Here is a 24,095-nt window from a genome sequence, read left to right on the forward strand (position 1 = left end):
TCAAAGGATAAATACAACATTTACCGAAACACCATCCATGACAGTGGGAAACCATTGTGCATAAAAAATAACATCTCTTCCTGATTTGAAACTAATGTGGGGAAGAAATGGGACAAAACACTACAAACGTATTATGAAGGTGGCTTTGGTCAAGCATGATAAAGAGCACAGAGTAGGGATTAAGCATAATCGGGAATAATAAAATAAAAAAACGGAAGTGGCCATTTAAAGCATTTAAAACCAAGATATGGTCAATAATAAAATTGTCGCTGGACCACATTGCCGGTGTTGTGCCGAAAATCTCCACCTGCCAGAATCCCCCCCCCCCCCCCCTTCGCGTTCTTCATTGCTGCGAATTGCTTGCTAGTTTAGCTTACATTTCACTGATCTTAGTAGCAGAAAGCATTTTTGTCTGCAGTTGTCAGTTTGGCTATTTGTTTCATGTGTATGTGGTGGTTCTAGCTTGTATGGCGCGCTGGGCGAACACCCCCTTAAGGTCCCGCCTGCCCACGGGGGCGGCAAGATGCCACCCGGGGTGGCTGTCCATGTCGCCCATACCTAAATCCGCTACTGATTTGTATTAGTCTATAAATAAATCTCTTTGCCAAAATTCATAATCTTTCCCATGTCTTATTCTACTAGTATTTTTGAGAGTGTAAGGATAATAATTTAGCCATAGTTGTTCTGAAATGTTTATAGCCACAAAATGAAGGAAATTAGAAGGGGGGATTTTCGGCATAACACCGGCTTTGCTGCGGCACTATTTAAAGGCTTCACAGCAAGTGAAACTGATATTTAGTAATGATAGAGTCATTTTGATCGCCAATGACATGGTTGTGAATTGCGAAACAGGACGTTCATAAATTCCGAGCATTATCATGCTCCTCAATTAATTCAAAGCATTTCAGGAGTAGGCCTATGCTACTGTATCTCGAAACAGCACGCTCAGACACACAGAGTGCACCTGGAGTAGGCTATAGGGTTGTCGATTCATACAACCTTTGTAACCGCAGTCAAACAAAAGTTGTGATAAAAGTTTATTTCCTTAATGCATTTGAGCCAATCGGTTGTGTTGTGACAAGGTAGGGGTGGTGTACGGAGAAGATAGTCCTATTTGGTGAAAGATCAAGTCCACATTATGGCAAGAACAGCTCGAATAAGCAAAGAGAAACGACAGTCCATCATTACTTAAAGATATGAAGGTCATTCAATCAGAAAAATCTTCAAGTGCAGTTGCAAAAACCATCAAGCGCTATGATGGAACTGCCTCTCATGAGGAACGCCACAGGAAAGGAAGACCCAGAGTTACCTCTGCTGCAGAGGATAAGTTCATTAGAGTTAACTGCACCTCAGAAATTTAAGCCCAAATAAATGTTTCAGAGTTCAAGTAACAGACATCTCTCAACATCAACTGTTCAGAGGAGACTGCATGAATCAGGTCTTCATGGTCGAATTACTGCAAAGAAATCACTAATAAAGGACACCAATAATAAGAAGAGACTTACTTGGGCCAAGAAACACGTGCAATGGACATTAGACCGGTGGAAATCTGTCCTTTCGTCTGATGAGCCCAAATTTGAGATTTTGGGTTCCAACCGACGTGTCTTTGTGAGACGCAAAGTAGTTGAACGGATGATCTCCGCATGTGTGGTTCCCACCGCGAAGTGTGGAGGAGGAGGAGGTGGTGTGATGGTGTGGGGTGCTTTGCTGGTGACACTGTCTGTGATTTATTTAGAATTCAAGGCACACTCAACCAGCATGGCTACCACAGCATTCTGCTGTGATACGCCATCCCATCTGGTTTGTGCTTTGTGGGACTATCATTTGTTTTTCAATAGGACAATGACCCAACCACCTCCAGGCTGTGTAAGGGCTATTTGACCAAGAAGGAGAGTGATGGAATGCTACATAAGATGACCTAGCTTTCCCAATCACCCAACCTCAACCAAATTGTGATGGTTTGGGATGAGTTGGACCACAGCGTGAAGGAAAAGCAACCAACAAGTGCTCAGCATATGTGAAAACTCCCTCAAGATTGTTGGAAAATAATTCCAGGTGAAGCTGGTTGAGAGAATGTTGAGAGTGTGCAAAGCTGTCATCAAGGCAAAGGTGGCTATTTTTAAGAATCACTTTTTTGGTTACTACATGATTCCATATGTGTTATTTCATAGTTTTTATGTCTTCACCATTATTCTACAATGTAGAAAATAGTAAAAATGAAGAAAAACCCTTGAATGAGTAGGTTTGTCCAAACCTACTTTGTCAGATTGAACCCGATGGTCAATCTGACAAAGCTTCAGAGTTCCTCTGTGAAGATGGGAGAACATTCCAGAAGGACAAACATCTCTGCAGCAATCCACCAATCAGGCCTTTATAGCAGAGTGGCCTGACAGAAGCCACTCCTCATTAAAAGGCACATGACAGCTAATTAGAGTTTGCCAAAAGGCACCTAAATACTCTGACCATGACAAACAAGATTCTCTGGTCTGAATGCCAAGTGCTACTTAGAAGACTATAAAATATATTTTGATTTGTTTAACACTTTTTTGGTTACTACATGATTCCATATTTGTTGTTTAATAGTTTTGATGTCTTCACTATTATTCTACAATGTAGGAAATAGTAAAAATAAAGAAAACCCCTTGAATGAGTAGGTGTGTTCAAACTTTTGACTGGTACTGTACATTGCAAACCATTTAATAATTTCATAAATGTTTCACTTTTGGGGGGGTCAATCTGTCATTTAATTTTTGATTTTCATTGTAGCACGTTACATGTTATTCCGACAAGTGTACATCCTTAGAAGTCACTCAAACATATTTATTTTCTCATTCAAATTAGCCTCCCTAAAAACTGCAGGTTTGCTTACACGTAATTTAAAGTGTGAACTACAGCCTTCAGCTTGCGGAGAAAGTCCATTCGAAAGTCCATTCGTTCGTCATTAACCTTCAACCTTCCCCACCAACCGCAGTGCCTACCTGATGGACATTAGCCAAGTGATCTTAGTCACAGCAGTTTTAATGTCATAGGTCAGGACTTCTAACCTGCTGCCTTTGTACACACAGTGTCACACTCCCTCTCCACAGGACACTACACACATACCAGGCTGAAGACAAATTTATCAGAGAAATATGGTTTCTTGCTATGCACAGCACAATCTCTGCCCGTTTGAGGATGATCATTTTAAAGTAAAAAAGTACTTGAAACTCTACCTCAAAGTGTGGAATCTAGAATCGAAAAGATAACATCGATATGAAGAATGGATTGGTTGGGTTTCAAAAGAGATATGGTTTTGTGGCAGCTGTTGTCTTTATATATATATTTTTTTTACACTCTCCTTGGAATAAAGTGATTCCTCGGTCGGAGATACTGTACACAAACAGGGTGTTGTGGTAAACTCAGAGACTGTGTGAAATTGCGTTGAAGGGCTCAGAAAACTATCATCTCCACCTCGCAAATCTCCCTTGCCTTTCCCTAGAGAGAAAAATGAATTTACGGTGTCATTTTCCTATTTGTTTTGGGGCCAATTTCAGGTTTTACCTTTACATCCTCTTTTACATGATTCAATTTTAAACGCACTATAATTCAGTGTCTCAAGCCATGGAAATATCACATCCTAACATGTACTTATGATACATTTTTTTTCTTGTTTTCTTCTCCCCTGTGTCATTTGAACGGTTGCCAAGGCGATGCTTTTGGATGCAGAGTATGGCCAGATCAGCTTACATTTTTCCCAGTTACCAGTAATTGTGGCCCTGCATCCTGCCCCCCCTGCTTATCTCCCGCGTTTCCAACAGTAGTTTGAACTGTGACCAGTGAAGGGCCTCAGATTTTACACTTCTGTCAGCCCGCGTTACAGCATTTCTAATAATTGTCCTGCTTGCCGCAACCCCTGCTGTATATTTTAGAGGTGAAGCGGGCTCTCGCAGGGGCTAGCATCGATTAAATTAATTGGAAGGGTTGGCCAAGGGCCAAGCCAGAGCCTCTGTGGCACTGGGAGAGCCACGTGTGATAGCCAGCACAGCAGTGTCTTGGACTTATATCTTTTATAGCCCTTCATAGACTGAAAGCAGAGCAGAACAGAGAGTTAAAAAGCAATGGTGTACTATTGACATTGAGGTTATACCCCTGTAACATTGAGAAGATTGCTCTAATATGATTTAAAATCCTCTTTACATATTGAAATACACAAGATCCTATCTAGCTCTCATATAGACTAAAAGCATAGCAGACCATTTGTAAAATGTTATAATAGTACAATATTTGTATTCATTTTCATGGAGAGACCCCCTTGAGTTATTCCACATTTAGTTGTGTTACAAAGTGGGAGTAAAATTGATTTAATTATTTTATGTTAATGATCTACACAAAATACTCTAATGTCAAAGTAGAAGAACTATTTTAACAATTATTTTTATGAAAAACAAAACACTAATATATCTTGATTAGATTCAACAAAGTATTCAACTCCCTCAGTCAATACATGTTATGTCAAGTTGGTTGTTGATTATTGCATGGCAGCTATTTTAAAATCTTGCCATAGATTTTCAAGACAATTTAAGTCAATACTGTAACTAGATTTGGCCTATTGTGTTAGGTTATTGTCTTGCTGAAAGGTGAATTTGTGTTCCAGTGTCTGTTGAAAAGCAGACTGAACCAGGTTTTCGTGTCGGATTAAGAGCCAACTCGCTCTTAAAGGGTAAAGAGATGGGGCTAGGCAAATTTTGAACTTATTTAGGCTTGCCCTAACAAAGGGGTTGAATGCTTATTGACTAAAGGTATTTCAGCTTTAAATTTTGGATTAATAAAAATATATATAATAAAATTCCACTTTGACATTATGGGATTGTCATGACGTTGGCCTGAGGGTAGGTTTATGACAGTCATAAATACCTCTTCCCCACTTTTTCCTCTCTCTACCCTACTGATGTTACATTTGCAAAACCCTTGGTTAACATAGAGATTCTGGTAACATCAGAAGGTGGGGGGAAATTAACAATATTCTGGTAATCTGACCAACCGAACATATGTGGTGGTACTTAATGAATATGATGTCGGTTCGGTTGTCATCTGAGACATTCTCATCAATGATAAGATGACATAAACTCTACAGTGGAAAGTCTACACATCAGAGTTATCGAATTCACATGGAATTGTTGTTCAATTTAAATGTTTGAATATGAGATTATTTGTGATGAGATTAAATGTGATTTTAGCTTCTAAAATGTGAGATTTGGGTTTTCATAAGATAGGGCTCTGCTCAATCAGTGACCCGCCCCTGTGAAGGGACATGGGCTATAAAACTTTTCAAACACGCCCTCCTCTTCCTTCCTATATAAAGCCTTGACGACAATATAACCTGCTGTTCCGAGGACGTGAGGACGATGGTCCGATGTCAGAATGGTACAGATAATAACTACAGAATGAAGCTAACCTCAGCATGAGCTTTGGTTGCGAATGGTATGAACTTTGAACTCTTATTCACTACAGAAGTGATACCTCCTAGCCGTTGAGTTAGCAACAGCCGCTGCAAACATGGGTTAGGAAGGAACAGACAGAGTATCCCGTCTACCACACAACGACGTTACTACAACGTATTCAATTTACCAGCAGAGACATTCTTCAAAGGACTTGGTTGGGCAACACGGCCTTCCATCTACCACCAACCTACCGAAGCGCAGCTCAGAGTAAATATTTATTGCATTTTCCTTTTCCAAATGGGCGGTAATTTGGAATGCATAAGATACTGTATTTACGATAGCACAGCTTCGCCCTTTGTTCCTCAGTCTTCCCTCTCTTTCACTCAAACCCATCCCCTTTGTTTTTTGTATAACAAGCTGTCATATCTGTTCCGCCCGCTAGGGACGTTTCATTTATGACGTAATTTGTAATCAAGTTATGATTAATTATGTGTATGTGTAATTCTGTGTGATTAGTTAGGTATTTAGTAAATAACAAATTTAACCCAATTTTGTATTGCTGATTCAACTTGTGAGCCAGGGTTCGTGAAGATAACCAAGAATTTACAACTTTCAGATGAGGCTGAATTAAGGTGACGATTAATATTGACTGCTATTGATGTAAAATATTACTAGGTCTTTAAGAGTTTTTTGGAAGATAACAGCTCTTTAAATATTATTTTGTGGTGCCCCGACTCTCTAGTTAATTACATTTACATGATTAGCTGAATCAGGTAATATTAATTACGGATAAATTATTTTATAGAATAGCATGTCATATCACTTAATCTGGCATAGCCAAAGACACAACAGGATATTGTGTGTAGATTACTGACACAAAATCTCAATTTAAGCCATTGTTTTATTCAGGCTGTAACACAACAAAATGTGGAAGACAAAAGAGTTGAATATATATTCTTCATATAGCAGGCTCCACCGTCTCTCCCCCTTCCTTCCATCTTGATTGTGCTGCATGCCAGTGATTTAATGTGCCAGATTGACTCGCTACGTACACTACATGGCCAAACGTATGTGGACACCTGCTTGTCGAACATCTCATACCAAAATCATGGGCATTAATATGGAGTTGGTCGCTCCTTTGCTGCTATTACAGCTTCCACTTTTCTAGGAAGGCTTTCCACTAGATGTTGGAACATTGCTGCGGGGACTTGTTTCCATTCAGCCACAAGAGCAAATCATCTGCAACACTCACTACCGAGTTCCAAACTGCCTCTGGAAGCAACGTTAACACAAGAACTGTTTGTCGGGAGCTTCATGAAATGGGTTTCCATGGCCGAGCAGCCACATACAAGCCTAAGATCACCATGCGCAATGTAATGTGTCGGGTGGAGTTGTGTAAAGCTCGCCGCCATTGGACTCTGGAGCAGCGGAAATGTTCTCTGGAGTGATGAATCACACTTCACCATCTGGCAGTCCGACAGACAAATCTGGGTTTGCCCGAATGCACAGTGTCAACTGTAAAGTTTGGTGGATGAGGAGTAATGGTCTGGGGCTGTCTTTCATGGTTCGGGCCCCTTAGTTCCAGTGAAGGAAAATCTTAATGCTACAACAGACAATGACATTCTAGACTATTCTGTGCTTCCAACTTTGTAGCAACAGTTTTTGGACGGCCCTTTCCTGTTTTAGTATAACAATGCCCCCGGGCACAAAGCAAGGTCCATACAGAAAGCAGAGTAAATAATGAACTGTCCTCTCTGTATTGAATATATAGAGAGAAACTCGTTCAGTCTCCTTTCTAAAGGCTTGTCACTTAGTGCAGAATCTCGGTTAGGCCAGAACTAAAGTCTGCGTAATTGTTCAGATGCTCGATTAGTTCTGGGTCATACTCTACATGTTAAGAGAAGAAAGAGAACAAGGATCAGAACCAGAACGAAGAGCTCCACCCTCTCTCTTTGCGTTATGGGCAAGTCTATGGGCCAAATGTCACCTCCCCTTCTGAAATTCTAAAGATTCTAACACCTGCGAAATCATGATTTGCCCAAAGCATCGGAACTAATGCTGCTCGTTATCTCATGTAGTCTCTTGTATCATGACAGATCTACGGTACCATTTATGTTTACATAGTCTGTCCACATGCTGTTTGGGATAACGACGAGGTAAGGTTTTGTCTGTCTAACCGTACCATCGACGAGCATGGCAGCCATTTATACAACTTTAAATAGCCTGCTGACTTTAGATGGAAATGTATTCCAGATAGAGTTGCAAAATGTTGGTACGTTTCCCAAAATTAAGATTGGATGACATAATTACAGTCTGTAATTGTATCTCTAATGAAGGTAAACGGAGGAGTGATATCTCGTCAACGTTGAGTGATGGTAACTCTACTGAACACACAGGGGTCTCGTGAAAAGAAATCATCTATGGGTTTAGGTTAATTACTGTGACATATTTTTAGATATAATTACTTGCATTGACCACAGTCATAATTCCATTTCATGGAGATACAATTCTTCAAAAAAATTTGTTATTTTCCTGCTACTGCAAACAACAAAACAAACACAAAAAACCCAGACAGATAAGAGCATTTGCGCATCAATGAGAGGGCAGGAGATGTTTGGGAGAGGGAAAGAAGAAAAGCGTAAGGAGAAGAAGAGGGTAGCTAACGAGTGATTTAAGGAGGCGAGATGGCTCTGGCCCCTGTAGACGCCATCCTCCCATCCTTTAACCTTCCACTTGCCATGTGTGTTTAGGGAAGTGTTCCATGTTGCTGGCCCTAATTGGACCACCTTCCACAGTTTCGGGGAGAACAGATAGTCTCAGCCCCACACAGTGAAGCTAGCATCATGCAGCAGGTGGAGAGAGAATCACAAAGAGAAAAGATTAAGGCCCCATATCAAAGCCCCCTCCAAGCAACATGAAACAAAGTTGAGGCTTCCGAGTATTTAGTCTTCCAACCTGCCTGCGCTGAAAGGAGAGACGAGCAGAATAGAAAACAAGGCAGCTAGCCTCCTCTCTCTCTCTGTCACTTATGGCTCCTCCTCCCATGCAGATAGTTTGTGTTCATCTCAATCTCTAGTGCTCCACTTAAACTTCCTCTCTCCATCAGAAGTGTGCAGCGTGGCGATATGTGCCCTGGTTCACCAGTGTTTGTTTTTGACGGGAGGTCAACAGTCCATGGCCCTGGCTTTATCTTAACATTCCCCCGATTAGTCATTCTAGACAGGTGTTTCGCTTTGCTTCTCCCATCACCAGCCCCATAATGGAAATATTTTACCCCTTCTTCCGGGAATGTTAAGACCCTGTTAGGCGGGGCCCGGGGAGAGATGGCGGACAACATTTATATTCGGCACGGCGGTGACTTGTGTGCTTAAGGGATTGATTAAGCCTCCCATCAGGCCTCTGTTTGCACACTCTGATCCCCTAATGGGACTGAAGGTAGCCAGGGAAAGAGCAAAGGCATTTAGCTGGCTGGTTGTGACTGAAGACAAGGAAAAAGCTTTTGGAAAAAAATATTCTCATCTCCTCCTAAAGAGGCATTACACTATTTATTTTAAATTCAACGCCGTTGATCTTGCTTCAAACGAGCTACTAAATAAGCAAAGCCTTTAGGCTCTGTCGGTCTGGTCAGAGAGTGGAGGAGTTTTTTTTAAGCCCCCTCCCCCCAAAAAATCTCCTAACGCTGACAGAATGAACTGCTTTAAGTTAGGGAGGGCTGATGAAAAAAAAATTTAGTCAGACACATACTTTGCCATCCAACTCCCTGATTAGCCTTCATGAGGTCCTACTTCCAGAAAATCTATTTATTCTCTACTAGCATAATATGGCCTTACATAAAGTACTTGGTATGCGCTGCTAAATGGCATTTTATTGCTTACAGATGAGTGAGAATGTATTTTTTGATTGGTTTGAATGGAAAACTTCCTCTATTGAAGATATTGGTAATTGTATAAGGGCACAAGGTGAGACCCAGATGCACACACGGGAGGCAGATGGTTTGAGTCTTGATATTTATTAAACAATCCAAAAGGGGTAGGCAAGAGAATGGTTGTGAACAGGCAAAAGGTCAAAACCAGTTCAGAGTCCAGGAGGTACAGAGTGGCAGGCATGCTCGAGGTCAGGGCAGGCTGAATGGTCAGGCAGGCGGGCTCAGTGTCAGGGCAGGCAAAGGTCAGAACAGGGAGGACTAGAAAATATAGATATGGAAAACCACATTGGTTGACTTGACAAAACAAGACGAACTGGCAACAGACAGAGAACACAGGTATAAATACACAGGGGATAATGGGAAAGACGGGCGACACCTGGAGGAGGGTGTAGACGAGCACAAAGACAGGTGAAACAGATACGGGTGTGACACTGACATGTATTTGTAGCATGTTAGTTAAAAAGACTGGCACTTAGGATAGACAAGTACCAGCCTTCATTTTGCCCTAGAAAATACACTTTTATGGAAACAGGCATGTTGTTTTAGCAATTGAAGCAGACGAAGAGCTCCCGCATGCTAGCTAGCTAGTGCTATCTGTAGTGGCAATTCCCTTTGAAAAGCCATGCGCATGTAAAATATTTATAACTCCTATACAAAATGTGCAGAAAGATGCATTCTATAAGCTGTATCTTTGATAAGGTAAGAACTGTATGTCCTCTCCTCTCACTTGTGCTAACCCTTCCTGGTCACCTACGCTACCTACAGTATATACAGTACATGCGAACAGTGATCCCAACATATGGTGCCCTCTAGTGTACAAAATAATATAAAATAACCCTTAACCGACAACATATACACAATACAGAAACAACCCAAATGGATCCTACACACCGGCCCCTAATTATTCTCTGACTTAGGCAAGAAACAATTATACAAATGCAAAAAAGGAGCAAACAATGGATGTGTGGATGTGTCTTCTTAGAGGGATGATCTTCAGGGCCAGATGTTGCTAGCACTTAGTCTCAGCTCAGCCTATAACAAAGTAAGTTCTGTAGTAGCAAGGCAGCATCCTGTAGCACCCAGTGTGCATCTCGTGTAGATGGGGTGGGCAGGAACAGCAGGACAGCCTATGTGTCCTGGGTTGCCACCACCTTCTCCTAAGGGACCCCCAGAGACCCACACTAATTGGGTTCCAGCGGTGTGTGGTCCGTCTCTGACACTGTTGTCATCAGCAGGGTCCAGATGGCCTGTGAAGCATTGCTGCCAATCAGCAACTCCACCCCGGTCCCAATATGACCGGCTGTCCAAAGTCTAACAGCCACTGTGTCACACGATCCACCATTTTGAATTCAGTTTGAAATATTTCCACATACAGTTGAAGTCGGATGTTTACATGCACCTTAGCCAAATACATTTAAACTCAGTTTTTCACAATTCCTGACATTTAATCCTAGTAAAAATTCCCTGTTTTAGGTCAGTTAGGATCATCACTTTATTTTAAGAATGTGAAGTGTCAGAATAATAGTAGGGAGAATTATTTATTTCAGCTTTTATTTCTTTCATCACATTCCCAGTGGGTCAAAAGTTTACATACACTCAATTAGTATTTGGTAGCATTGCCTTTATATTGTTGGGTGAATTATGTCCCATTCCTCCTGACAGAGCTGGTGTAACTGAGTCAGGTTTGTAGGCCTCTTTGCTCGCACACGCTTTTTCAGTTCTGCCCACAAATGTTCTATAGGATTGAGGTCAGGGCTTTGTGATGGCCACTCCAATACCTTGACTTTGTTGTCCTTAAGCCATTTTGCTAGAACTTTGGAAATATGCTTGGGGGCATTGTCCATCTGGAAGACCCATTTGCTACCAAGCTTTAACTTCCTGACTGATGTCTTAAGATGTTGCTTCAATGTATCCAAATAATTTTCCTGGCTCATGATGCTATCTATTTTGTGAAGTGCACCAGTCCCTCCTGCAGCAAAGCAACATGATGTTGCCACCCCCGTGCTTCACGGTTGGGATGGTGTTCTTCGGCTTGCAAGCGTCCCCCTTTTTTCTCCAAACATAATGATGGCCATTATGGCCAAACAGTTCTGTTTTTGTTTCATCAGACCAGAGGACATTTCTCCAAAAAGTATAATCTTTGTCCCCATGTGCAGTTGCAAACCGTAGTCTGTTTTTTTTATGGTGGTTTTGGATCAGTGGCGTGTTCCTTGGTGAGCGGCTTTTCAGGTTATGTCGATGTAGGACTCATTTACTGTAGATATAGATATCTTCACAAGGTCCTTTGCTGTTGTTCTGGGATTGATTTGCCCTTTTCACACCAAAGTATATTCATCTCTAGGAGAAGGAATGCGTTTCCTTCCTGAGCGGTATGATGGCTGCATGGTCCCATGGTGTTTATACTTGCATACTATTGTTTGTACAGATGAACGTGGTACCTTCGGGTGTTTGGAAATTGCTCCCAAGGATGAACCACACTTGTGGAGGTCTACAATTTTTTTCTGTGGTCTTGGCTGATTTCTTTTGATTTTCCCATGATGTCACGCAAAAAGGCACTGAGTACACATCCAATTGACTCAAGTTATGTCAATCAGAAGCTTCTAAAGCCATGACATCATTTTCTGGAATTTTCCAAGCTGTTTAAAGTCACAGTCAACTTAGTGTATGTACATTTCTGACCCACTGGAATTGTGATGCAGTGAATTATAAGTGAAATAATTTTTCTGTAAACAATTGTTGGAAAAATGACTTGTCATGCACAAAGTAGATGTCCTAACCGACTTGCCAAAACTATAGTTTGCTAACAAGAAATTTGTGGAGTGGTTGAAAGATGAGTTTTAATGACTCCAATCTAAGTGTATGTAAACTTCCGACTTCAACAGTATCTGTCACATTCCTAAATGTTCGGTGAATATATTCAGTAAACATAGCATTTATCAGAGCAGTTGTTCTGGGAGAGAATGTGATCTCCACTTCTTCCTTTACTATCTATCTTCAACTCACGCAGCCCGTTCACCAGAATGTTTATTCAATGACACAACGCCAGTCTTCGCCTTTTCACCAATGCGAAGATAATACAAAGCCCAATACTCTGTTGTAATGTTCATAAATGAAGCATCACCATATTGGATACCATTCCCCTATGAAGCACTGACTCCAATTCCTATTATACAATGGTACAATTTACAAAACAATGTTTGTAAAAAACAATGAGATTTGGCTTGTGGATTCTTCTCATTTCTCTGGGAAATGTTTGCCACAATCCTTGTTTGTTGTCAAAGGCATATGATTAAAAAAATCCGACATGCTGCATGCAATGATCTATTAGTCCAATTTTCAACAAGGGTTAAGTTCTTACCTTTGTAGTGGCACTTCCTTTTGAAAAGCCACTGGCATAGGAGAGAGCCATCCATAACGTCCACAAGAATCAGTTTTCCAAACGTTACTCTTTTTGGGTAAAATTCCCATTTCTTGCGTATATAAAATATAAATAGCTCCAATACACATATTCCTGTACAAAAGGTGCAGAGAGATATATTCCATAAGCTGTATATGTGATAAGGTAATAACTTTATGACCTCTCTTCTCACCTGTGCTAACCCTTCCTGGTCACAGACGCTACCTTTATACAGTGCATTCGGAAAGTATTCAGACCCCTTGACTTTATCCACATTTTGGTACATTACAACCCTATACCAGCTTCATGAGGTAGTCACCTGGAATGCATTTCAATTAACAGGTGTGCCTTGTTAAAAGTTCATTTGTGGAATTTCTTTACTTCTTAATGCGTTTGAGCCAATAAGTTGTGTTATGACAAGGTAGGGGTGTTATATAGAAAATAGCATTATTTGGTAAGTCCATATTATGGCAAGAACAGCTCAAATAAGCAAAGAGAAACAACAGTCCATCATTACTTTAAGACATGAAGGTTAGTCAATTCAAAAATTTCAAGAACTTTGACAGTTTCTTCAAGTGCAGTCGCGAAAATCATCAAGCACTATGATGATACTGGCTCTCCTGAGGACCGCCACAGGAAAAAAAGACCCAGGGTTGCCTCTGCTGCAGAGGATAAGCAAAGAGAAACAACAGTCCAACACTCCCAAGTCATAAGATTACTGAACATCTAATCAAACGGCTACCTAGACTCCTAGCATTGTCCCCCCCACCCGCCCTTTTCTGCTGCTGCTACTCTCTGTTATTATCTATGCATAAGTCACTTTAATAACTCTACCCACATGTATATATTACCTCAATTATCTTGACTAACCGATGGCCCCACATATTGACTCTGTACCTGTACCCCATTGTATATAGCCACGCTATTGTTATTTTACTGCTGCTCTTTAGTTATTTGTTTATTTTTATTTATTTTTTCTTAACAGTATTGTTGGTTAAGGGCTTGTAAGTAAGCATCTCACTGTAAGGTTGTATTACCTGTTGTATTTGGCGCATGTGACAAATACGACTTGATAAGTCCATTAGAGTTAACTGCACCTCAGAAATGGCAGCCCAAATAAATGCTTCACAGAGTTCAAGTAACAGACACATCTCAACATCAACTGTTCAGAGGAGACTGTGTGAATCATGCCTTTATGGTCGAATTGCTGTAAAAAAAAACACAACTAAAGGACATCAATAATAAGAAGAGACTTGCTTGGGCCAAGAAACACAAGCAATGGACATTCGACCAGTGGAAATCTGTCCAAATTTGAGATTTTGGGTTCCAACCGACATGTCTTTGTGAGACGCAGAGTAGATTAACAGATGATCTCCGCATGTGTGGTTCCCACAGTGACACATGGAGGAGGTGGTGTGATGATGTGGGGGTATTTTGCTGGTGACACTGTCAGGGATTTATTTAGACTTCAATGCACACTCAACCAGCATGGCTACCACAGCATTCTGCAGCAATACACCATCCGATCTGGTTTGCGCTTAGTGGGAGTATAATTTGTTTTTCAACAGGACAATGACCTAAAACACACCTCCAGAATGTGTAAGGGCTATTTGACCAGGAAGGAGAGTGATGGTGCTGCATCAGATGAGCTGGCCTCCACAATCACCCGACCTCAACTCAATTGACATGGTTTGGGATGAGTTGGACCGCACAGTGAAGGAAAAGCAGCCAACAAGTGCTCAGCACATGTTGGAATTCCTTCAAGACTGTTGAAGAAACATACCTCATGAAGCTGATTGAGAGAATGCCAAGGGGGTGCAAAGCTGTCATCAAGGGTGGCTACTTTGAAGAATCTCAAATCTCAAATATATTTTCAGTTGTTTAACACTTTTTTGGTTACTACATGATTCCATATGTGTTATTTAATAGTTGTGATGTCTTCAATATTATTCTACAATGTAGAAAATAGTAAAAATAAAGAAAAACCCTTGAGTCTCCTTGGGTATGAATCGACAAGCTTGGCACATCTGTATATGGGGAGTTTCTCCCATTCTGCTCTACAGATCCTCTCAAGCTCTGTCATGTTGGATGGGAAGCGTCGGTGCACAGCTATTTTCAAATCTCTCCAGAGATGTTAGATCGGGTTCAAGTCCGGCCTGTGGCTGGGCCACTCAAGGACATTCAAAGACTTGTCCCGAAGCCACTCCTGCATTGTCTTGGCTCTCATCCTATAGGAAGGTGAACCTTTGCCCCAGTCTGAGGTCCTGAGCACTCTGGAGTAGGTTTTCATCAAGGATTTCTCTGTACTTTGCTCTGTTCATCTTTCCCTCTCCTGACTAGTCTCCCAGTCCCTGCCAGTGGAAAAACATCCCACAGCATGATGCTGCCTCCACCATGCTTCACCATAGGGGTGGTGCCAGGTTTCCTCGGCATTCAGGTCAAAGAGTTCAGTCTTGGTTTCATCAGACTAGAGAATCTTGTTTCTCATGTGTATTTTACTGAGGCATGGCTTCCGTCTGGCCACTCCGCCATAAAGGCCTGATTTGTGGAGTGCTGCAGAGATGGTTGTCCTTCTGGAAGGTTCTGCCATCTCCACAGAGGAACTCTGGAGATCTGTCAGTGTGACCATCGAGTTCTTGGTCACCTCCCTGACCAAGGCCCTTCTCACCTGATTGCTCAGTTTGGCAAGGGGGCCATCTCTATGAAGAGTCTCGGTGGTTCCAAACTTCTTCCATTTAAGAATGATTGAGGCCACTGTGTTCTTGGGGACCTTCAATGCTGCAAAATGTTTTTGGTACCCTTCCCCAGATCTGTGCCTCGACACAATCATGTCTCTGACAATTCCTTTGACCTCATGGCTTGGTTTTTGTGCTGACATGAACTGTCAACTGTGGGACCTTTTATAGACAGGTGTGTGTCTTTCCAAATCATGTTTTAGAATAAGCCTGTAACGTAACAAAATGTGGAAAAAGTCAAGGGGTTTGAATACTTTCCGAATACACTGACATGTGACCAGTGACCGCAACATATAGTGCCCGCTAGTGTACAAAACAAGTTAAAATAACCCATGACAGACAACATATACACAACACAGAAACAGGTCAAAATGGCTCCTACACTAACTAAACCTAGCCCTTGGCCCCAGTTCCATTACAGTAAAGGCAGAATGCCGCCAGTGCCTGAGTTATCGAGAACAAGCGCTAACCCAAACAACATGCATGTTCTCAACGTATGACATAATGGCTGTAACTGGTGTGTTGTGAGTAGATACTTTGAGGTTTGTTGTATGTAATCCATTCCTTGCCATCTTGTGCAATATTGTTGAATGCATTCAAAGTTTGCAACAACTTTATGAAAGTAAATTTTCACTTCTATGCCAATAAAATGTGCGTTGCAGACTTGGAAACATGTTCACAACACATGGCAGCTGGGGGCGGACCACACCTTGTTGTCTCTGGGCAATTGGACATTGTTGACAAACGTGGGAAATGTAAGTAATCCATACCCAACCCATCCATACCCGTCGTGACGCACTCACTTCCAAATCTCGTTTTAAACAAGACTGACTTTATTATCCTATTTACACTTTTCAGTCAATTTTGACACTATAATTAATGTTTCTGACTTGTATTGATGCTACATAGGCCTTTTGTAACCAGAGAAGTTGGTTCTAGGAGTCAGTTCCCCTTTAAGACACTTGTTGATGTTTCCTTTATTTTGGCAGTTACTTGTATGTGTGTTGTTTCCAACAGGGACTGTGTGTTTCCATAGTTAAGAGAGACATTCAAACACACTCGAATAAGGGGTGCTGAAGAATGAAATGCCATGCAAGCAATGGCAAATTACTGTCAATCTACTCTCTGTGTGCGTGTGCGTGCGTGTGTGCGTGCGTGGGTCTGTAAGTAACATATGTGGATAAAGTCAAGGGGTGTGAAATCCTTCTGAAGGCACTGTAACGCAGGTTAACTTTAGTTTTTATTGCATTGTCTGAAAGCATTGAAAAAACACGGAAAACATCCAAACTACATCATCTTTACAGATAAAAACAACAATGTGTTGTCAAAACAAGTTGACTTTGAGGTTAAAGAAAGTGTGGTTATCAATTTACCTGATTTTGCTAACCATTACTTTAGACAAAATCATAATGGCAATATTCTTGTAATGCATTTTTAAATATATATTTTAATTACAGCTTAAATAAATTAAGTTAGTAATTTTCAATGAATCCTGATTAAACACAGAAAATCCTGTGATAAACTCAATAAAAATATATAGTTTGACAGCCCTGGTTGGTATTAAAATGTGAAATTGCACATATGAAAGTGTAGCGGACATGAGTCAGTCATGGTAGTTATTTCAAAAATAGTGTTGGCTCTCTTGGTAGAATGGTTAAGATGTTGGCTTCTCCCATGGGATACCTGGGTTCTTATCCTGCCATTTACAAAAGCAAACGTGAAACTTCTAATATCACATGTGAAATGTTGGTAAACCACATGTCTGAGTTATGTGAAACTTCAGGTTCAAAAACCATGTCTGATTCACGCTTCTATTCTTAATGTGATTTGTTCACGTGAAAAATTCATGTGAAACGTCACACATGTCCGAAAACCACGTCTGACTTGTGAAAAAAATAAATAGATTACATCTGGAAACAAAAGTGCAAACTTTAGAAGATGAACTGGATCAGCTAGAAAACAAAGTGTGACAAAATAATATGAGAATATTGTCCTTACCGGAGGACGAGGAAAAAGGGGACCTTTCTAGCTACGTGATCAAGCTGATATCGGCGGAACTTGGAGTGGATGTGTCGCCGTAGAATCTGGAGCGATGTCATTGGATTGGCGTGAAGTAGAAGAACGCTAAATACCCTCGCATATTAATATTTAAGCTGTGGAACTATCAGACCAAAGTCAACATTAAGGGCACAGGGGGGAAAGGAGATTAAGGTCCAAGGCTTGTCCATTCGATTCGCCCAGACGAGTCTTGTGAGGCCTGTGGGTATCCTAGAACAAAAATAACACTATGTACTGTACATGTTCTTGAGAGTCTCACCTTTCCACAGAGAGGTCATATTAGTGTGTAGCCCAAACTGTTCGGAAACTACAGACAGTTGGCAGATTGGCTGTACCCACTTCAGACGAATCACAAGATGTTTCTGGGGGTCGTAAAACAGAGAACACCCTTGTGTTCGTGAGAGTCTCATTTTAGTTTTGTAGGCCAAACCGTTCGGACGCTATAGACGATTTTGTGAGAAGACTGATTTTTGGGATGTCTCATGGTCTGAGCAACACCACTCTAGCTCTCAGATGCGGAAGTGCAACATAGGCGGAAGCAGTGGATAAAGAGGCATCTAATGCAAACAAACAAACATTAGGGGGTTAAAGAGAAGCTGGGTTGGTGAGGCCTAAGCTGCCACCTACTTTAGTAACAGCAGAAGTGTAGGTATTCTGATAAATAAGAATACACAATTTTCTCTTATAGCCCAGCATATGGACCAATAAGGTTGTTTTCTAATGTTAAATTGTACCTTACATGGTGGAAAATACACATTGATTTCATTGTATATCCTACCAGGGGCAAATCTGTTGTTTTTAGTTTGAATTCAAGCTAATTTAGATCAAATACAGAAAGGAACTATTATTTTAGCAGGTGACCTAAATCACACATTTATAAGACAAGATTGACAGACGGAGTAATAAAAAAGGCAAATTTAGGGAGCCTCCAAAGAGACTGAAAATGTTAATGTTACAAATAATTTACTGGACCCCTGGAGATTACTATTCCCAACTACAAAATACTATTATTTTTTTCTGAACGTAAGAAAAGCTATTCAAGAATTGACTAAATTTTCGTTACCAAAAGTTCGCTCAATAATTTACTGGATTCAAAAATGAACGATATAGTGATATCGGATCATTCTCCGGTATCATGCTTAATTATACCAATAGAATAATGGATAATGAACAGAGTGCATGTTCTGGAAGTGAAAAATATCATCTTTACCATCACAAATGTGGACAAGGAAATGCTGACCCCAATATAATTTCGGATGCCTTTAAGGCGTACATTAGGGGAATTATAATCTTATACTCCACAAAAATAAAATCTTAGAAAAAGACCATCAAAAATATTTACAAGGTAAAGAGGAAAGTAAAATGTTTTTATTTTTTTATTTAACCTTTATTTAACGAGGCAAGTCAGTTAAGAACAAATTCTTATTGACATTGATGGTCAATACGGTGAAGGTGTTCGCCTTAGCAATATCACTAAGATAAAGAACTCCTCCAATTCTGCCATTATTGAAAGAGATTGTGATACCTCACATCTCAAAATAGGGCTACTTAATGTTATATCCCTTACTTCAAAGGCAGTTATAGTCAATGAACTAATCACTGATCATAATCTTAATGTGATTGGCCTGACTGAAACATGGCTTAAGCCTGATGAATTTACTGTGTTAAATGAGGCCTCACCTCCTGGTTACACTAGTGACCATATCCCCCGTGCATCCCGCAAAGGCGGAGGTGTTGCTAACATTTACGAGAGCAAATTTCAATTTACAAAAAAATACATGTTTTTGTCTTTTGAGCTTCTAGTCGTGAAATCTATGCAGCCTACTCAATCACTTTTTATAGCTACTGTTTACAGGCCTCCTGGGCCATATACAGCATTCCTCATTGAGTTCCCTGAATTCCTTTCTTGTAGTCATAGCAGATAATATTCAAATTTTTGGTGACTTTAATATTCACACGGAAAAGTCCACAGACCCACTCCAAAAGGCTTTCGGAGCCATCATCGACTCAGTGGGTTTAGACTCAGACCTACTCACTGTCACAGTCATACTCTGGACCTAGTTTTGTCCCATGGAATAAATGTTGTGGATCTTAATGTTGTTCCTCATAATCCTGTACTATCGGACCACCATTTTATTACGTTTGCAATTGCAACAAATAATCTGCTCAGACCCCAACCAAGGAGCATCAAAAGTCATGCTATAAATTCACAGACAACACAAAGATTACTTGATGCCCTTCCAGACTCCCTCTGCCTACCCAAGGACGTCAGAGGACAAAAATCAGTTAACCACCTAACTGAGGAACTCAATTTAACCTTATGCAATACCCTAGATGCAGTTGCACCCCTAAAAACTAAAAACATTTGTCATAAGAAACTAGCTCCCTGGTATACAGAAAATACCCAAGCTCTGAAGCAAGCTTCCAGAAAATTGGAATAGAAATGACGCTACACTGGAAGTCTTCCGACTAGCTTGGAAAGACAGTACCTTGCAGTATCGAAGAGCCCTCACTGCTGCTCGATCATCCTATTTTTCCAGCTTAATTGAGGAAAATAAGAACAATCCGAAATGTATTTTTGATACGGTCGCAAATCTAACTAAAAAGCAGCATTCCCCAAATTCCCCAAGTGAGGATGGCTTTCACTTCAGCAGTAATAAATGCATGAACTTCTTTGAGGAAAAGATCATGATCATTAGAAGGCAAATGACGGACTCCTCTTTAAATCTGCATATTCCTTCAAAGCTCAGTTGTCCTGAGTCTGCACAACTCTGCCAGGACCTAGGATCAAGAGAGACACTCAAGTGTTTTAGTACTATATCTCTTGACACAATGAAGAAAATAATCATGGCCTCTAAACCTTCAAGCTGCATACTGGACCCTATTCCAACTAAACTACTGAAAGAGCTGCTTCCTGTGCTTGGCCCTCCTATGTTGAACATAATAGACGTCTCTCTATCCACCGGATGTGTACCAAACTCACTAAAAGAAGCAGTAATAAGGCCTCTCTTGAAAAAGCCAAACCTTGACCCAGAGAATTAAAAAAACTATCGGCCTATATCGAATCTTCCATTCCTCTCAATTTTTTTTGAAAAAGCGGTTGCGCAGCAACTCACTGCCTTCCTGAAGACAAACAATGTATACGAAATGCTTCAGTCTGGTTTTAGACCCCATCATAGCACTGAGACTGCACTTGTGAAGGTGGTAAATTACCTTTTAATGGCATCAGACCGAGGCTCTGCATCTGTCCTTGTGTAGACCTCAGTGCTGCTTTTGATACCATCGATCACCACATTCTTTTGGAGAAATTGGAAACCCAAATTGGTCTACACGGACAAGTTCTGGCCTGGTTTAGATCTTATCTGTCAGAAAGATATCAGTTTGTCTCTGTGAATGGTTTGTCCTCTGACAAATCAACTGTAAATTTTGGTGTTCCTCAAGGTTCTGTTTTAGGACTACTATTGTTTTCACTATATATTTTACCTCTTGGGGATGTCATTTCGAAAACATAATGTTAACTTTCACTGCTTTGCGGATGACACACAGCTGTACATTTCAATGAAACATGGCGAAGCCCCAAAATTTCCCTCGCTAGAAGCCTGTGTTTCAGACATAAGGAAGTGGATGGCTGCAAGCTTTCTACTCTTAAACTCAGAAAAACAGACATGTTTGTTCTAGGTCCCAAGAAACAAAGAGATCTTCTGTTGAATCTAACAATTAACATATCAAGACTACTTCAAGGACAGCTTTTTTCCATCTACGTAACATTGCAAAAATCAGAAACTTTCTGTCCAAAAAAAGATGCAGACAAATTATTCCATGCTTTTCTTACTTCTAGGTTAGACTATTGCAATGCTCCACTTTCCGGCTACCCGGATAAAGCACTAAAGAAACTTCAGTTAGTGCTAAATACGGCTGCTAGAATCCTGACTAGAACCAAAAACTTTGATCATATTACTCCAGTGCTAGCCTCCCTACACTGGCTTCCTGTTAAAGTCTGATTTCAAGGTTTTACTGCTAACCTACAAAGCATTACATGGGCTTGCTCCTACCTATCCTTCTGATTTGGTCCTGCCGTACATACCTACACATACACTACGGTCACAAGATGCAGGCCTCCTAATTGTCCCTAGAATTTCTAAGCAAACAGCTGGAGGCAGGGCTTTCTCCTATAGAGCTCCATTTTTATGGAATGGTCTGCCAACCCATGTGAGAGACGCAGTCTCAACCTTTAAGTCTTTACTGAAGACTCATCTCTTCAGTGGGTCATATGATTGAGTGTAGTCTGGCCCAGGAGTGTGAAGGTGAACGGAAATGCTCTGGAGCAACGAACCGCCCTTGCTGTCTCTGCCTGGCCAGTTCCCCTCTCTCCACTGGGATTCTCTGTATCTAACCCTATTACAGGGGCTGAGTCACTGGCTTACTGGTGCTCTTTCATGCCGTCCCTAGGAGGGGTGCGTCACTTGAGGGGGTTGAGTCACTGACGTGATCTTCCAGCCTGGGGTTGTGCTGTGGCGGAGACCTTTGTGGGCTATACTCAGCCTTGTCTCAGGATGGTAAGTTGGTGGTTGAAGATATCTCTCTAGTGGTGTGGGGGCTGTGCTTTGGCAAAGTGGGTGGGGTTATATCCTTCCTGTTTGGCCCTGTCCGGGGTTATTATCGGATGGGGCCACAGTGTCTCCTGACCCCTCCTGTCTCAGCCGCCAGTATTTATGCTGCAGTACTTTATGTGTCGGGGGCTAGGGTCAGTTTGTTATATCTGGAGTACTTCTCCTGTCTTATCTGGTGTCCTGTGTGAATTTAAGTATGCTCTCTCTAATACTCTTTCTCTCGGTGGACCTGAGCCCTAGGAAAATGCCTCAGGACTACCTGGCATGATGATTCCTTGCTGTCCACAGTCCACCTGGCCGTGCTGCTGTTCCAGTTTCAACTGTTCTGCCTGCGGCTATGGATTCCTGACCTGTTCACCGAACGTGCTACCTTTCCCAGACCTGCTGTTTTCAACTCTCTAGAGACAGCAGGAGTGGTAGAGATACTCTTAATGATCGGCTATGAAAAGCCAACTGACATTTACTCCTGAGATGCTGACTTGCTGCACCCTCGACAACTACTGTGATTATTATTATATGACCATGCTGGTCATTTATGAACATTTGAACATCTTGGCCATGTTCTGTTATAATCTCCACCCGGCACAGCCAGAAGAGGACTGGCCACCCCTCATAGCCTGGTTCCTCGCTAGGTTTCTTCCTATGTTTTGGCCTTTCTATGGAGTTTTTCCTAGCCACCGTGCTTCTACACCTGCATTGCTTGCTGTTTGGGGTTTTAGGCTGGGTTTCTGTACAGCACTTTGAGATATCAGCTGATATACGAAGGGCTATATAAATACATTTGATTTGATTTGACGGCCTACCCCGGCCAAACCCGGACGATGCCGGTCCAATTGTGCGCCACCCTATTGTGCTCCCAATCACGGGCCGGATGTGATACAGCCTGGATTCGAACCAGGGACTGTAGTGATGCCTCTTGCACTGAGATGCAGTGCCTTAGACCACTGCGCCACTCAGGAATTTAAGCAGGAATATGATAATTTACTTCTGAAGAGAGCCAACAACTATAGGTTAAACGAAAATAAAGCCTACCTCTTCATGACAAATAAACCTGGTAAATATCTCACAGCTCTCACAAAACGAATACATGCTAAACCAGTTATAATTTTAAAAGATAAAGATACAAAAGCGGTAATTAGAAACAACAATGTGATTAATTACTAAACGTTTATATGAAAATGTATATAAATCCGAATGAAACAGTCTGACGGATCCTATAGCCTTCTTAGTCTCAACAAATCTGAAGCAACTATCAGCAGAGAAAAAATGATAACTTCAGAAGAAATATTAGATACCATTAAAACATTCGGACGGAGAAAGGCACCAGGATATAGATTTATCAATAATGGCTGTTGATGCTGAAAAGGCTTTTGATTGTCTTGAATGGCCTTTTCTATTTAAAACTTTGGACGCTTTCAACTTTTCAGCTGAAATAATAAATTGTATACAATTATTGTATAACTATCCTAAAGCAAAAATATACATGAATATACATTATCTGATGAAATTGCTTTAGAAAGGGGCACAAGACAGGGATGTTCTCTCTCCCCTCCTGTTTCCACTGACAATCAAACTGCTTGCAGAAAGAATTTGACAGGATTTAAATGTAACAGGTATCAGTATTGGTAAACATGAATATAAACTAAACTTATTTGCAGATGATCTCCTGATATACCTGACCAGTATTGAAAACTCAATGACCCCTTTGCTAAAAATATTTTCAGAATTTTCAAAAATCGAAAGTTATAAAATTAATGTCGAAAGAAATGAATTAATGGCAATAGAAGAATAAAAATAATGACTCATGATTTACAGCAATCCTTTAAGTGGACCACAAAAATATGAAATATTTAGAATGCTTAATAAGTGACAAACAACAAATATATAAAGATAACTTTTCCATTGCTCAACGATATGAAAGCAGATTTTATTAAATTAAGTAATCTTCCC

Source organism: Oncorhynchus mykiss, chromosome 16 (genome assembly GCF_057628025.1).
Source record: "Oncorhynchus mykiss isolate SJ-2025 chromosome 16, ASM5762802v1, whole genome shotgun sequence".
Classification (NCBI taxonomy): domain Eukaryota; kingdom Metazoa; phylum Chordata; class Actinopteri; order Salmoniformes; family Salmonidae; genus Oncorhynchus; species Oncorhynchus mykiss.